General features: G+C 36.8%; 1 pseudogene; it reads right to left on the reverse strand.

Annotated features, from left to right (window-relative positions):
- Positions 1–2,924: 2,924 nt before the first annotated feature.
- Positions 2,925–3,858, reverse strand: LOC124961271 (retinoic acid receptor alpha-like; annotated as a pseudogene).
- Positions 3,859–16,310: the final 12,452 nt, after the last annotated feature.

Genomic DNA, 16,310 nt, shown 5'->3' on the forward strand with positions numbered 1-16,310 from the left:
TCCAATTCCAAAGTCCTGAAAGATTTACCTGTTTTTTTTTTCCTAGCAAGTAGTTTTATAGTTTAAAGTTTTACATTTAAGTTCTTAACCAATTCTGAGTTTATTTTTTAACTGGTGAGAAATAGTAGTTTTATGGCATTTTCTGCAAATGTACACCCAATTATCCCAGCACCATTTCTTAAATGACTGTCTATGGTGCATGTTTGTTATGGTTTCAGTATGAGGTGTTCCCCAAAACTTCCTGTGTTAATGCAGAAATGCTTGGAGGAGAAATAATTGGATTATGAGAACCGTAACCTTCTCAATCTATACTAGTCTGAATGAACTGACTGGGTGGTAACTCTAGGCAGGTGGGACATGGCTGGAGGTGGCAGACTATTGGAGTTGTTCCCAGGAAGGGTGCATCTTACCTATAACCTTTTCCCTCCTCCCCTTTCTCTCTGCTTCCAGAACCTGCTACTAGCTGATTAGTTTCCGTCTGCCATGGAAATTACCATGGAAGTAGGGTCCATCTGCCATGATGTGTTTCCTCACCTTGGGTCCAGAGCAATTGAATCAGCCCTCTTGGACTGAGATCGCTGAAACCAGGACTCCCAAATAAACTACTTCTCCTCTAAGTTATTGTCAGGTATTTTTGTCACAGTGATGCAAAGTTAATTAAAACAATATTCTTAATAACTTTGTTATTAATAGACAAACATTTAAATGCTTCAATATTGTTCATAGCTACTTAAAATGTTAACTAAAATTTCTTTTAATTACTGACATCTTTATTTGCCACTGTATAGTGTAGTATACACTGTATAGTGTAGAGAGAGAGAGAGAGAGAGAGAATGCACACAACAATTCTCAGCTTGGGAAGAAAGGTAATGTGGAATGCATGTGTTACTATCTATATTATTCAGACTTGTACATACAAATAGAAGAAACTAGGTAGGCATAAACAACATTATTATAATAAGTGATAGAACATGTGATTCATTCTAAATTTTCAAAAACAGAAAATATAATACCGAGTCAATGCCGCAGCAAATGTCATGTCATTATTTTCCTTCTCACCTAGCTATGTGCCCAGATAATTTTGGCTGTAATCATGTTAGATGATTTTATTAAAACATACAGAATGGCCAAAGAACATCACATAAGTTCCTGTCATGAGTCAGAAGATATAAGATATGAAGTCCTTTTACCTCTACTCAACTTGAAATTGGTCAAAATATGATAGGAAGGAATAAAAATCTGGACAAATACCTAAATGCAAAGAGCATGAGGTGGAGTGGGAAAGGAAAGTTTGGAAAGGTTTAGAGGCAGAGGTGCAAAACTCATGTGAAAGATAAACAAATAGCCACATGTAGAAAGAGACAGAAGCTTGCTATAAGACTACTCAAACCAGAAATACTAGTAAGAAAGGAAAGAATTGGAGAAACAAAATTCTAAAAGAGATGTATATGAATATGTAAGAGGATGGAGTGAAAAATCATAAAATCAGTTTTATTAATTGAATTTCATTAAACAGGACTTCATCTACCTAGACAAAAGGGCTTTCCTTTATGTAAATACAACTGCCTTCAAAATGTAATATTGTTGGTATAGTAGCATCTCTAGAATAATTATATCTTTAATCTGATATATGAGAGGATTCAGTGTAAAGAAGAGCTTTCTCATTTAAGGACAGTTCCCAAGCCACCATTCCATTTATCTTTAAACAAACCCCAATTACATATTCTAGCACATGAAGAAATTTGAAGAAGAATTGAATCTCAATATACAATAGCAGAAACAACTGATGCAAATACTTAAAGTACAAACACAACTATTTTTCTTTCTTAAGAAAAAACCCATGCAAACATTATAAGATCATATAGGAAAAGATTATATGCCAAGAAAGAGAAACATTATGGTAAACTGAGAAACAAACTCCTAAAGAACACATATTCTGCAATTTTTCTGCCTAGAAATTATTGGACTTCTAATTTAAGCTTCAACATGTAAAATGTTTTAAAATCGCTACTTTCATTCTTCCATACTTTTCTGCCCTTTAAGAAATAATAAAGATTTTTTTTTCAAATACATAGAAAATCATAGTCAGAAACTAGGATATACATAAATAAAAATATGTAGATGGAGAAAGAAAAGGGAAAATAAATAAAATATTTTGTTTTGATTATTTTTAACCTAAAGACAACTGGATATTTAATATAATAATAATATAAATGTAATGAATTATTGTAGCATATGGGAAAGTGAAGTGATTGTTTAAAATGCCTTAAGAGATGAGTTGTAGGTAGTTGGGAATTATCTGTATAAGAAAACTACTCGTAAAGTGTACAGATTTATTGAAATAAACTTAGGAACAAATGTGCTTTGAAAATTCTAGAGTAATCAGTAAGGAGTTCTTTTTTGTTTTGTGCTTAAAATGAAAATTCTTATTAAAAAATCAAAACAAAAAAATTAAAAAACAAAACCAGTGAGAATTAATACCTGGGTGTTGGTATGGCAGGGTATATAAAGGGGGAATCCCCCACCCGGCCACCCCTCTGTCACCAACCGAGGCAGGGAGAGGTTCTGCAACCGGGGAGCAATGGCTTGAGTTCAGAGGATAGGGAGCCAGGTTCCGGCATTGCTGGTGATGAAGACGTGGCAAGGTGGCCAGGGCCATCTCTACAAACACAAGGTCCAGGCCCAGGTCCTCTCTCAGCTCACCGCCTGGCCCTCGACGTCAGCACAGGCTGTGGAGCAGGGCAGTCCATCTTGAGTCCAGGCCTTTGTCCAAGGAGTTGCTGCCTCCTTCCTCCTGTCCCCTGGGAAGGTCCCCAGTTCTGTCTGGGAGGCCGAAGGGGGCAGGGCTGGAAGGGTTGCATGGTTGGTAGGAGGCAGAGAAAGTTGGGATTTGGGGCCAGGGCTGTGTCCAAGTGGCGTGGTGGTCACAGCGAGTGGGTGGCTGGGCTGCTTCTATTGGAGCTGGGGCTGGGGCTACAGCTGCCTGTGCGGGTGCCAGGCCACCCCCGACCCATCCCCCGACCCCCCAGCTGTTTGCTCAGACTGTCCAAGCCCTCCGAGTTCTCCTGCATTTCCTACATAAGAGGTGGCATAGAGCCTGGGATCTCCATCTTCACGGTGATCACTCACTCGGCCCCCTTGGCACTGATGCTTCGCAGGTCCGTGATCTTCATCAGTATCTTGGGGAACATGTGGGGACCGCTAGGCCTCCGTTTCCGCACATAGACCTTCAGCGTCTCAAGTAGTGGTTCCTGCAGCATGTCTACCCTGTCTGGCTGCTCCAAGTCCTGCCGGTCTCCACAGATGAGGCAGATGGCACTGAGCAGCCCAGTTTCAGCATCATCCATATCCAGGGGCAGCAGCTGGTTGGCGAAGGCAAAGACCAGGTCTGTGAGGGGGCCAAAGTCAGCGTTGTGCGTCTGGGTCCAATTCAGGGTCAGCCCGTCCGAGAAGGTCATTGTGTCCTGCTCAGGTCAACGTCCAGAGACACAAGCTATTCTGAGCTGTTGTTCGTAGTGTATTTGCCCGGCTGGCAGAGGGCAGGGAAGGTTTCCTGGTGCTCTTTGCGCACCTTCTCAATGAGCTCCCCGACCTCCGGCGTCAATGTGTAACTCTCAGAGCACTCGCGCTTGGGCACCTCCTTCTTCTTCTTGTTTGGATTGTTCCTCACAGACTCCTTGGACATGCCCACTTCGAAGCACTTCTGCAGCCGCAGTACTGGCAGCAGTTCTGGGTCACCTTGTTGATGACGCAGTTCTTGTCCCCGTGGCAAGTGTACACCATGCTCGTCTGGATACTGCAGCGGAAGAAGCCCTTGCAGCCCTCATAGGCGCTGACTGCATAGTGGTAGCCTGAGGAGGAATCCCTCTGCATTCATCACAAGTTTAAATATAAGTATGTAAATATGCCAGATATCAGAGAATGCATTGTGTGTGAAATCTAAATAAAGGTAAAAAGTAAAGAATGTAAAAAAAAAGTGTGATGCTACAGCTAGTCAAGAAACCTATATTAATTTTAGTAAAGACATACATCATGAAAGATTATCAAGAATAAAGATAAGTATTGTATAACTGACAAAGGAGTCATTTCTCCATGAAGATACAATAATCCTAAATATATATGCAACTAATAAGCAAGCATCAAGGCCATAAGAGGTATAAACTAGTAAAAAGGAAAGAAAAAATAGATCAATCTGTTACAGGTGGAACTTCAACATTCTTTATTCTGTAACTGTTAAATCAGTCAAGCTAAAATCAATAGAATATAGCTCATCTAACAACATTAGTAATCATTTGGAACTGACATGAGTAGACTACTGCATCCAACAATAGGAAAAATCATAGCTTTCTGGAGCTTCGTGGAATATATAAAATAATAGAGAACATTCTTATACTATATCTTATATAGTATTTTTCAAGCCACCACAGAATTAAATTTGAAATCATTAGTAAACATTTAGTTAGAAAATAACCATGTGTTCATAGTGCATGAACACTAGACAGCATATTTTTAAACAACACATGGATCAAAATAAATTTAAATGCATTTTAAAAGAAATGAAAATACAATTTATCAAAATTTGTGGGATACTAAAACCCATTCCTCAGTGGGAAATTCATATTAAAATCATGTGTTAGAAAAAAATAATGTTATAAAAGAAATCATCTAAGGTCCCAACTTAGTATACTAGAGAAAAATATAGTAAGACTAAATAAGAAAAGAAGAAATTGACACAAACACATGAGAAGATTCCTGCCTGTGGAGGGTGTGAATGGAATACTACATCAATCTACATGCCAAGGAACCTCAGGAATTGTAGATCAACACCTGAAGTTAATTTAAAGACATGAAATAGAATCCCCAGGGAAAGCATGGCCCTGCCAACACATTGACTTCAGACTCCAGAACTATGACAGAAAAAAAGGTCTATTTTATCAACAGTTAGTGGTAATTAGTTGGAGTAGCTTTAAGAAACATAGAGATTCCTATGGACATACAAATACTAATGTAATCTGGCAACCTGGGTGTGATTTTGGGAGAGAAAAAGGATATAAGGTAATCTTAGGCTGTAGGAATAATATATGGACTTTCATTAATAAAAAGAATCAATATACATTTGTTAATTTTAATAACTGTACCAAATTTTTATAAGCTATCAATTGTAGGTAAACAGGATATGGAACTTACTGTATAAAAATAAGTTTATAACTGTAAAACTATTCTTAATGTTTAATCTTATTTATACATAAAAAAATAAATTACCAGAAGTTAGGTATGGTGGTGCACGCCTGTAATCCCCAGTGACGGGAGGCTCAGGCAGGAAGATTGCAATCTTGAGGCGGGACTTAGCAACTTAGCAAGACTATGTCTCAAAATAAAACATAAAAATGGGGGGTGGGGATATAGCTCCCCTGGATACCTTCCATAGTAACAATATAACAATAATAATAATAATAAATTACCAGTGCATATATAAATATACATATATATGTAGCATAAAATAAAAAATAAAATAAAAAACTGACCCTAGACATTTGCTGCACACCAAGGTATTAGATGTTATTCTACAAGTTAAACAGGTTACAATGAAAAATATTACAGCAGAATAAAAGGGTAGCTTTGGAAATTAAAGAAATGTCTGGTAGAAATAACAAAGTTAAATGACTCACTTGAGAATATTTCCTAGGATTTAGAGCTAAAAGATGTGAAAGAAAAGGCAAGACATGTTTATTAATGCAGAGAGTTAATAGGTGATCCACAAAAAGAGAAGAAAGAAAATTAGTGGAATAAAATTTTCAAAGCAAAAAGAAAAGAGTATTTTCCAGAGAGAACAATACTTATTACATGAAAGGACCTTCCAAAGGACAAGCAGGACAAATATGGTAGTAGAGGAAGGTGAGAGTTCATCTCAACTTACATACATCTTAAGATATAAAATCATTACAAGTAACCTAGTGGAGGCAGGTGGAAAAGAGAGAGGGCATAGAGAGGCTAGGATATATATACTCATGAAGAGAAAAAACAGGACAATACTGAGCAAAATAAAAGCAACGGTGGAGACATCACAATACCTGATTTCAAATTATACTAATGCAGCCATATTAATGAAAACTGCATGGTACTGGCCAAAAAATGTACATGCAGACCAATGGAGTAGGATAGAAGACAAAGGGAAAAGCCTACACAGTTTTGGACATCTACTCCTTGACAAAAGTGCCAAAAGTATGCATTGTAGAAAAGGGAGCATATTTAACAAGTGGCACTGGAGAAACTGGATATCTGGGTGTAGAGGAATGAAACTAAATCACTCTCACTCTGTAAAAAGTAAAATAAAAATGGATTAGAGACATAAGACCAGAAAATTTGCAACTGTTAGAAGAAAAAAAAAATTGGCTAATGAATTTGACGTATAATCATAGGTGAAGATTTCCTGAATAGGATCTCTGTAGCAAATTGTCTTTGTATCATCAAGTTTGGTGTTGGAAGTTTCTCATTACTTGCTTTCTAGGTTGTATGTAATTTCAGTTGCAGTCACTAATTTCAGTTCCTGTGATTGATCAGGTGCACTGAGATATTTTTCTGGAAGTGTTCCCTGGAGGAGGGCAAACTCTCAGGAGCACATGCTGTGTGATTCTACTCACACACAGTGCACAACTGAGTCATGCTGTGGAGTCTGGAAAGTGGCAAGTGCTGTGATGATAGGGCAGGAGAGAGCTCAGGGTATGGGGCTGGCCTTTTAATTGTATGGATGTTTTCCCTCCTGCTTGGATGTTGATTACATGTTTAATTCTGTAAAATTCATTGAGCTGTTCACTTAAGATTTATGCACTTACCTTTCCTAATGTTATCTTTTCAGAGAAAGTCGAAAACCTAGAGCCTAACAGAACAGCTAATAAAAATATTTGATTTTGAGCTTTGAGGCTTTGGAAGCATTGCTCAGTGCTTGGTGATTGCTCAGTGCTTGGTGATTGGTCAGCCTCTTGGTAACTGCTGTGTAGCCTGCGATGCTGCAGGTGTGGGATGCAATGTGTAATCTCCCCTTTGTAGCTTTTTCACAGTTTCCTGAGGTCAGAGATCATTCATTGCATATAGATATGTGGAAATTCCCAGCTGTTTATTTTATTCAACTCAATATTTATTGAATCATTCTGTAAAACAATAACTAAATGAATATATTTCAGGCTAGTTTGTACAGGGACCTGTGCATGTTACTCAGTCTGAACATGACTGCATTGGGATGCCTCCACCTGCCTTTTGATTGTTTGCTGTTACTAATTAGTGATTTCAGAGTAACATCATCTTTACGCTGGCTTGGGAAGGGGACTTTGGGAATGATGGCATCACTTCTGCTTTCTTACAGGCTGTTATGCACCATGAAGGCCACATGGATGATGTCTGAAACTTGTCTAGATCTCAGCATGAAGAAGCACCCACAGCCCGAGTCATCTGGAGCACTGTCTTCCTTTTCAGTAAATTTATAAGGTACTTTTGTTTTTGTTGTCCTGCTGGTTTGATATTTTATTTTCATTTTCTTTCTGGGTTTACAAGTACACAATTTCAAAATGCAAATATACAGTGAAGGAGGTCGGCAGAACGTAATACAAAATACTGCTTAGACAGTTGTTTGGAAGGATAAAGGAATGTGCTTTTAGAAGTTTGTAATTTGTAATTGAGAGCTACAGGTCAGGATTACTCTGCAACTTGTTTTGTGGTAGATTTACTTAATTCCCTTGTACAGAGAGAATAATGAAGCCTAGATGCTTGATGAGTTTTGAACTACATTTAAAAATAGTGGTCCTTGTAAAAACTGATTTTTTCACCTAATAATTTAAACAGTTGCAGGTCCACACACTTAGTCAAACATGTGGTCAAAGTGTTTTCTGATAATATTATGTCAGTACATCATGTGATCTGTACAAGATGGATATCATCTGTCTCTTGAAATTTGCAAACTTGACGAGAGAAAAATTTTCTTCAAATATACAGATATTATATATACAGATAAATCAATATAATGAAGCTGTTAAAAGCAAGGTGTACATTTTTACAAATTTGCACACATATCTTGTTTTTTAAAATTTGCCTTTAAATTTTGGGAAAGGATATATTTTATGTTTCTTGATTATATTTCTCCATTTTTGTTGATTCTATTAATATTTCTGAGAGGCTATTAATGATCTTTTGTGTTGATTTATTATCATTCTATAAAATGCAAATGCTTCCTACAATGTATTAGTTTGGAAAAGAATTATAAATTATTTTCTCAGAATAGTAGCTAAATTAATAAACCATTTTGACTTTCCAATGTAAGAAAGATCTCCCTACCCAATATTATATTATTATCACTTAATAATTATCTGCTTCTTTTATAAATCCATCCCACTTGCCACTTGGTGTGTGTGTGTGTGTGTGTGTGTGTGTGTGTGTGTGTGTGTGATGTTTCTCTGATTTGAAGAATGTGCATTCAACCTCATATTATTCCTAGTATTTTTTTTTTCATTTTTCTGCCTCATTTAAAACCTTAAACTTCGTCATATGCAGTGAGGCTTAGAGACTTAGAGATCAGTAGGTATCATTTTTATATTCATTTATTGTTTGTATTACTTATATTAATTGTATTATTCTATAGGGTACTTCTTGTAATAGAGAAATCTATAGAAATGATGAAACTGGGGCATAGATGGATTCTGTTGACAAAATTAATGAGATTTGACTCAAAAACTTTAGAATAGTTGCAGTTTTATTATTTTTACTGACCGATAAGGGGGAAATATGTTATCTTCATGTGAACCATGATACATTTTAAATGTTTTGAGCATTATAAAGTTCAGAGCTAATTCTTATTTTTTTAATTTTAATTTTTTTATTTTTTAAGGATTTTTTCATACATGTATATAGGGTAATAATGTCTGTGTCAATCTACCACCCTTCCCATCTGCCCCACTCCTCTTCTTCCTCCCCTCTGTAAAATCCAAAGTTCCTTTGTTCTTCCCTACCCACTATTTATCAGCATCTGCTATCACAGAAAACATTTGACTTTTGGTTATTTTGGATCGACTTATTTCACTTAGCATGATCTTCTACAGTTCCATTCATTTACCTGAAAATGCCATAATTTCTTTTTTCTTTAAAGCTGAGTAATATTCCATTGTGTATATGTACCACATTTTCTTTATCCATTCATCTGTTGAAGGGCATCTAGGTTGGTTCCATAGTTTTGCTATCATGAATTGAGCGGCTATAAACATTGATGTGGCAGTATCACTGTAGTATGATGATTTTAAGTCCTTTGGGTATAGACCAAGGAATGGGATAGCTGGGTCAAATGATGGTTCCATTCCAAGTTTACTGAGGAATCTCCATACTGCTTTCAAAAGTGGTTGCACCAATTTGCAGTCCCACTAGCAATGTATGAGTATACCTTTTTCCCCATATCCTTGCCAATACCTACTGAAAATCTAATTCTTTTATTTATTTATTTATTTTTGTGTGGTGCTGGGGATTGAACCAAGGGCCTTGTACATGCAAGGCAGGCACTCTATCTACTGAGCTATATCCCCAGCCCTGAAAAGCTAATTCTTATTATTAAGCCTTTTATTGCTCCTAAAATATGTTTTGATATAGTCAGAAAAATTTAATCAAAAATATTTCTTTGCACTAAAATATTTCCATACAATTTTGTTGATGCAGAGAGCAAGAATCTGAATATTTCTGCACTTTGAATTTTGTCATGACTAATGAGTACTATTGTATCAACTAGAGCCATGCTGTTCTCCTATTTCTTTATGGTATCTGTTTTGTGTTTTTTTCATAACAAATTTTTAGCCTTTGGAATAATTTTTATTTAAAAGCATCATGTTTTAATGTACTTTCCAGACACATTCAGAACTGTGAGCTTTAAAACTGAGAATCTTAGTAAACTCAGCAAATTATCCCATTTCTATCCATTAGTGTTTTGCTTCAAAGGTGAGAAAGTACTTATTAGTTGTCTTTCTTAATCTATTTTAGATTGGAAAGCATTATAAGTGGAAAATAAAAAGCATAGGCTTGCTACATGTGGATTAAAATTCCAATTACATGAAAGTAAAAATATGAGGAGAGCCGGGCACAGTGGCGAAGTCTAATCCCAGTGGCTTGGGAGGCTGAGGCAGGATCACAAGTTCAGAGTCAGCCTCAGCAGCTTAGCAAGGCTCAAGATCCCATCTCAAATAAAATTTAAAAGGGCTGGGAATGTGACTCAGTGGTTAAGTTCCCCTGGGTTTAATCCCAATACCAAAATATAAACGTGTGTATATATGTGTATCTCTCTCTCTCTCTCTCACTCTCTCTCTCTCTCTCTCTCTCTCTCTCTCTCTCTGTCTCTGCATGTATATTCATATGCAGAGAAAGGCACCTTCTGTTTATACACTGATCATTTCTGAAAGAATGCACAGGAGGATGGCTTTCTTCTTGGGAGAGGGAATTCGATCTTTTACTTTCATGTCCTGTCCTGTGTGTTCTGTTATTTATTGTTAATCTGCTTTTGTGTAAAAAAAGTAGTTAACTTATCTGAGAAAAGCTAGATAAATTATGGTAAAAGGAAAAGCTGCATATTAATTTGAGTTGAGTGAAAAAAAAGAACATGCATCTACCATTGTAAATAGAAAGACCTTCTCCCCTACCCCAACCGCAAGGTAGTTTTAATGCAATAGCTATTTCAGGTAGGTAGAATTATGAAAGACTTTTTAAAACTTTTAAAATTTCTCTTGATTATCCATTTTTATTACAGTTACTATTGATTTTATAACCACAAAAATTAACAAATAAACCTATTGAATTTTTATTTTATTTTATTTTTTTATTTGCACATTTCTTTTATTTATTTTGATTCATTGTACACAAATGGGGTACAACAGTTGTTTCTCTGATAGTACACAAAGTAGAGTTGCACCATTTGTGTAATCATACATGTACATAGGGTAATGATGTTTGTCTCACACTGTTATTTTTCCTTCCCCCCACCCTCTCCTCACCCCTGTTTTTCCTCTGTACAATTCATCCTTCCTCTATTCTTGCCTCCCTTCCATCCCCCATATGTATTGTCATCCACTTATCAGAAAGATCATTCCACCTTTGTTTTTTTGGGATTGGCTTATCTCACTTGGCATGATATTCTCCAACTGCATCCATTTACCTGAAAATGCCATAATTTTATTCTTCTTTATAGCTGAGTAATATTCCATTGTGTATATATACACAATTTTATCTTTAACTGTTCATCAATTGAAGGGCACCTAGGTTGGTTCCACAATGTAGCTATTGTGAAATGAGCAGCTATAAACATTGATGTGGCTGCATCACTGTAGTATGCTGATTTTTAAGTCCTTTGGGTATAGGCCAAGAAGTGGGATAGCTGGGTCAAAAGGTGGTTCCACACTGCTTTCCAGAGTGGCTGCACACTGCTTTCCAGAGTGGCTGCACTCATTTGCAACTCCACCAGCAATATATACACTCATTTGCATCCCACATCCTCACCAACACCTATTATTGCTTGTATTCTTGATAATAACCATTCTAATTGGGGTGAGATGGAATCTTAGGGTAAGTTTTGATTTGCATTTTTTATTACTAGAGATGTTGAGCATGATGTAGAGATGTCAATTGCTTGTAGATCTTCTGTGAAGTATCTGCTCAGTTCCTTAGCCCATTTATTGATTGGGTTATTTGTATTCTTGGTGTAAAGTTTTTTTAATTCTTTATAGATTCTGGAGATTAGTGTTCTATTTGTACTATGTGTGGCAAAGATTTTCTCCCACTCTGTAGGATCACTCTTCACATTGTTGATAGTTTCCTTTGCTTAGAAAAAGCTTTTTAGTTTGAAGCTATCCCAATTATTGATTTCTGCTTTTATTTCTAGTGCTTTGGGAGTCATTTTAAGTAAGTCTGGTCCTAAGCTGACATGATGAAGATTTGGACCTACTTTTTCTTCTATAAGGTACAGGGTCTTTGGTCTGATTCCAAGGTCCTTTATCCATTTTGAGTTGAGATTTGTGCAGGGTGAGAGATAGAGGTTAAGTTTCATTTTGCTGCATATGGATTTCCAGTTTTCTCAGCATCATCTGTTGAAGAGGTTATCTTTTTTCCATTGTATGTTTTTGGCACCATTGTCTAATATGAGAAAACTGTATTTGTGTGGGTTTGTCTCTGTGTCCTATGTTCTGTACCATTGATCTACCTATTTTGGTGCCAATACCACGCCATTTTTGTTACTATTACTCTGCTTCTTTACTGAATTCTGTTGAATTTTGATGTGCAGGGGACTTAAGGATCATCTGCTTGCTGCCAGTTACTTTCTGTTGAATTTATTGTCATTGCTTGACAGATAGCAATATGTATTATGTGACTGGGAGAGTCACAGATCTGCAAACTAATTGTAATTCTATAAGCTATTTTTCATTTCATTGCCCTTTATTCAGCTACCAAAAAATGTGGTTCAAATATCAACTCCAAATTTATGAAGCTACCCCAGCTCCATTTCTCCAAATAGGTAGATGGTAGATTCACTACTGGATTTGTGTGTGAAATAAGCCAGCACCTTCTTTTGTTTTCCTCTTGTATTCAGTGTGTGTTGTTAGCCTGGACAGAGAGGGAACAATGATATATAACAATTTGGAATTTGACATGGATATATTTAATATGTGTTTTAGATGGAGAATAAAAAACATATTTATGAGCTGCCTTATTGGAGACCTCAGATGCTATAGACACAGATACTCACAGTTTAAAATATTGCTGTGGTCCTGTTTCATACATTTTTTTCTGACATTCCTAAAATTAATCTGTGGGATGCTGACAAACAGTCGTGATTTCCTAAAGATGTCTGAGAAATGACTCTGGTGGACTCTCTGTGAATACTCATTTCTCACAATTCAAAGTATGAAACAGGATCAATGGCTGCTTTTTTAATATGACAGAAGTGACCAATTTCTGCAGTGTTTCAGTCAGCTTTTACACTGCTGTGGCCAAAATCCTTGACAAGATCAATTTAGAAGAGTGTTGTTTTTGGGGGGTTCACAATTTCAGAGATCTCAGTCCATAGGTGGCTGACACCTTGCTCTTGGTCCAAGGTGAGGAATGTGGGGGAAGGGTCCATGGATGCCTTATGTAATTTATTGAAAAGGCATATTCCCCCCATGCCAGCAGCACAAGCACATTGTAGAGAATTGTGAATTCTGACAATGGCATGTCTGACTGGGATCGCCACTCTCTGCCATTGCCGGATATCCCTATGCCTATCGCTAGAGATCATGGTATTGCTATTGCCCCACCCTAGCCCGGAAGTAATCAAAATTAAAAATTTGAAGTGTGGTTTGTAGTGAACATGTATTACTTTTGCACCATTGTAAGTCAAAAAAATTGGAAGCTGGACAATTTTAGGGACCATTTATAATAAAAAGTACTTTTTTGCAAAAATATTTTTTGGATAATTACCAATATTGCCTGCATTTCACATTCTGACTGAATAAAAGTTTAGGAATTTAGTTAATTATTCAACATTAATGAAATTATTTCAGCAAACTAGCATTTCTTAAAAACTTCATTCAAAATGTTTTCATTATATTTAACATATAACATTGTTATTCAACAACTCTATATTCTTATTCTATTGAAGACTGAAAGTAGTCGTGCTGAGAAAAAACATGTCTTATAAGTTCTGTGCACTATACAAAGGTACAATAAGACAGAGTGTCAGCTGTAAAGAAATTTAAAATGTTGCAGAAGATGACCTGTAAGCCACTGTGTTAGAGTGTTTTATTCAGGTTCATATTGCTATGTGTTCTATTTCTGAAATAAATGAGGAAAAATATGATGCAGAAGGATGAACGGTCTTAACTTAGTCTTCAGGGCTACATAGCCAGAGATAAAAGATCAGTTCATTGTAAATTTGTGCCTCATTTAGAAAAGGTCCTGTTTCTAATGTTTTGATGTACCTTTGAAGATTGCCATTATACTTTGGAGATGAGAGGAGCACTTTGAGGTATCTGAATGTTAATGCCATTGTTTTCTCTCTGTTTTGGAAAAAGAGTGGGCTTATTTTATTATTTGACTTTAAAATGAACATATCTTGCTGGGTACAATGGTGCATGTCTATAATCCCAGTGACTCAGGAGACTGAAACAGGAAGATTGCAAGTTTGAGGCCAGCCTCAGCAACTTACTAAGACCCTGTCACAAAAATAAAAAATAAGGGCTGGAGGTGCAGCCCTGTGGTAAAGTGCCCCAGGTTCAATCCCCAGTACCCCTCACCAATGAATATATCTCCATTATAAAAAGTTAGATAATGAAATAAGATGGGAGCTACTCTTATATTTCTGCCTATTTATACCGTACATAAATTGGGGTGGTTGAAGTTTCTTCTGAGGAAGCTGTGGGAAGAGATGGATTCCTTTCTTCTGTCTTTTGTTTCTCACTCTAGGTGAGGCAGCATCTTTTATTTGTCTCTTTGTCTTTGGGAAGAGGCATTGCAAGGAGCATCTTTTATAAGTCTGACTGTGCACTCTAACTTTGGCACCCCCTGCTCTTGAGGTGGTACAGGCAGTAGCCTAAGACTCCAACTCTTAGTCAGCTCCCCAGAGCTGGCAGATGCTGAATAGTGATTTTCCTTGTGGGCAAATCTTCCTCCTTTTAAATATTATATTGTTCAAAATCTCACCAACCCTCACTAAGCACTTGTGCTGTTTTGACAGAATTTATTTTAAAATAATGACTGGGTGTTTCTTGAAATAATTCAATCAAGTGAATTTTTACTTTAAATTTTTAAATTAAGAAGTCATGTAGGAATTTCATACAAGAAGAAGGAATTTCTTTGGTGAAAGGACTGTGGAAAAGGCTAGATTAAGCAAAGTTAGAATGGATGACCTCAAGTTATCTGAGTCTTTAGAATGCTTTGTAACTCTCCAAGTGGGAAGAAGAGATATAGGGAAAAAAAACACGTGATTTCCAAATTTACTAAACATAGCCCTCCCACTTACTGTCCCATGTGACGTTCAGTTATATCCCCTGTGTACTTGCTGTTGTATCTCCTGGTGTTTTGTGATGCATGTTCAGGAGAACTAAAGGGTTCCTAACTTTGTCCTTACATAGGAGAGGAGACTGAGCTCTAGAGGAATGAAATCATTTACTTTCATGGCTAATTAAAAGTAGTGGGTATCACAACCCAGGTGAGGAAATCCCCAGAATGCTGGTTTTCCATCCCCTTCATTATTACCTCCCAATGTGGTATGCTGCTCTCTGGAATTCATTCCCTTCTAATGAGCAGAGGTTTTTCAGCCCCACTAATACATACCAAGTCATTTTTCATGTCAGTTTTCTGTGTGCATGCATTTTGCATATGATTTAGATGATAGATGAAGATATTTGATACTTTACCCAATATTCGAAGACTCTCATTAGCTTACTTTTATATTTGACCTGGAAAGTTGTATAAATGTGAAATCATCTTCTTTTGCAGTGGCTCCAAGTAGAGGAAATTGGAAAAATTGTGCTAAATTTTCTTACTTCTTTGACTGATCAGCAGAGGAAAGACCAAAAACTTCCTCTGGTATGTGTTCCGATTCTCCCCTGGTGAGAGTATTTTTCCTGTTTTCCCTTGCTTTATGCCTGTTCAAGACATAAAACAAACTCTGGTGTTCAGTGTGTTTTCCTTTTAATTGGTTAAAGATTCAAATTTGTTGATTGGCTCATTAGTATTGTCCTTAGTTATTTCTGAAATTCGATGTCCTGTCCATATGCACTTTTAAAAGAAGTCAAGTTACAAAGTCCTGAAAGCCACTGAAGAGCTGGAATTCTCATTCTTTTCCCATGACTCCTAATGAACTCTGTGAGCAGAAAGATGAACTGGGAATTCTTTTTCTTTTTTTCCCCTTGTGTTCAAAAGGTAATTTGGATAGTTTTGAAGGTAGAATAGTTTCCCAAATCACAGAGAACAACATTTCATTTGTTTGGTAAGCATTCAGGAAGAGTCTGTGCAATGGGAAAGTAATTATTGGCAACCTGACACATGCATCTTTGATTTGCTAGTTTTATTCTGGTGTGGTTGGGACTTTTTCATGATTGCCAGGCTGGCAATGAGGGAAACTAGAAGGAAGGGGCAGAACACTTGCTAGCTTCTGTAGCACTGGGGATTGGGTGTTAAAACCTAAGATAAGGAGACACATAGGAAGATAATATTTAGACCCTAGGGACCAGTGTCACCTAGAAAGTCCAATGACCACTAGCACCCATCTTGTTTTCCATCTTCATTTTCCTTTAGTTCATCTCCCTTCCTCTCCA

The sequence above is a fragment of the Sciurus carolinensis genome, chromosome 12, assembly GCF_902686445.1.
Source record: "Sciurus carolinensis chromosome 12, mSciCar1.2, whole genome shotgun sequence".
Classification (NCBI taxonomy): Eukaryota; Metazoa; Chordata; class Mammalia; order Rodentia; family Sciuridae; genus Sciurus; species Sciurus carolinensis.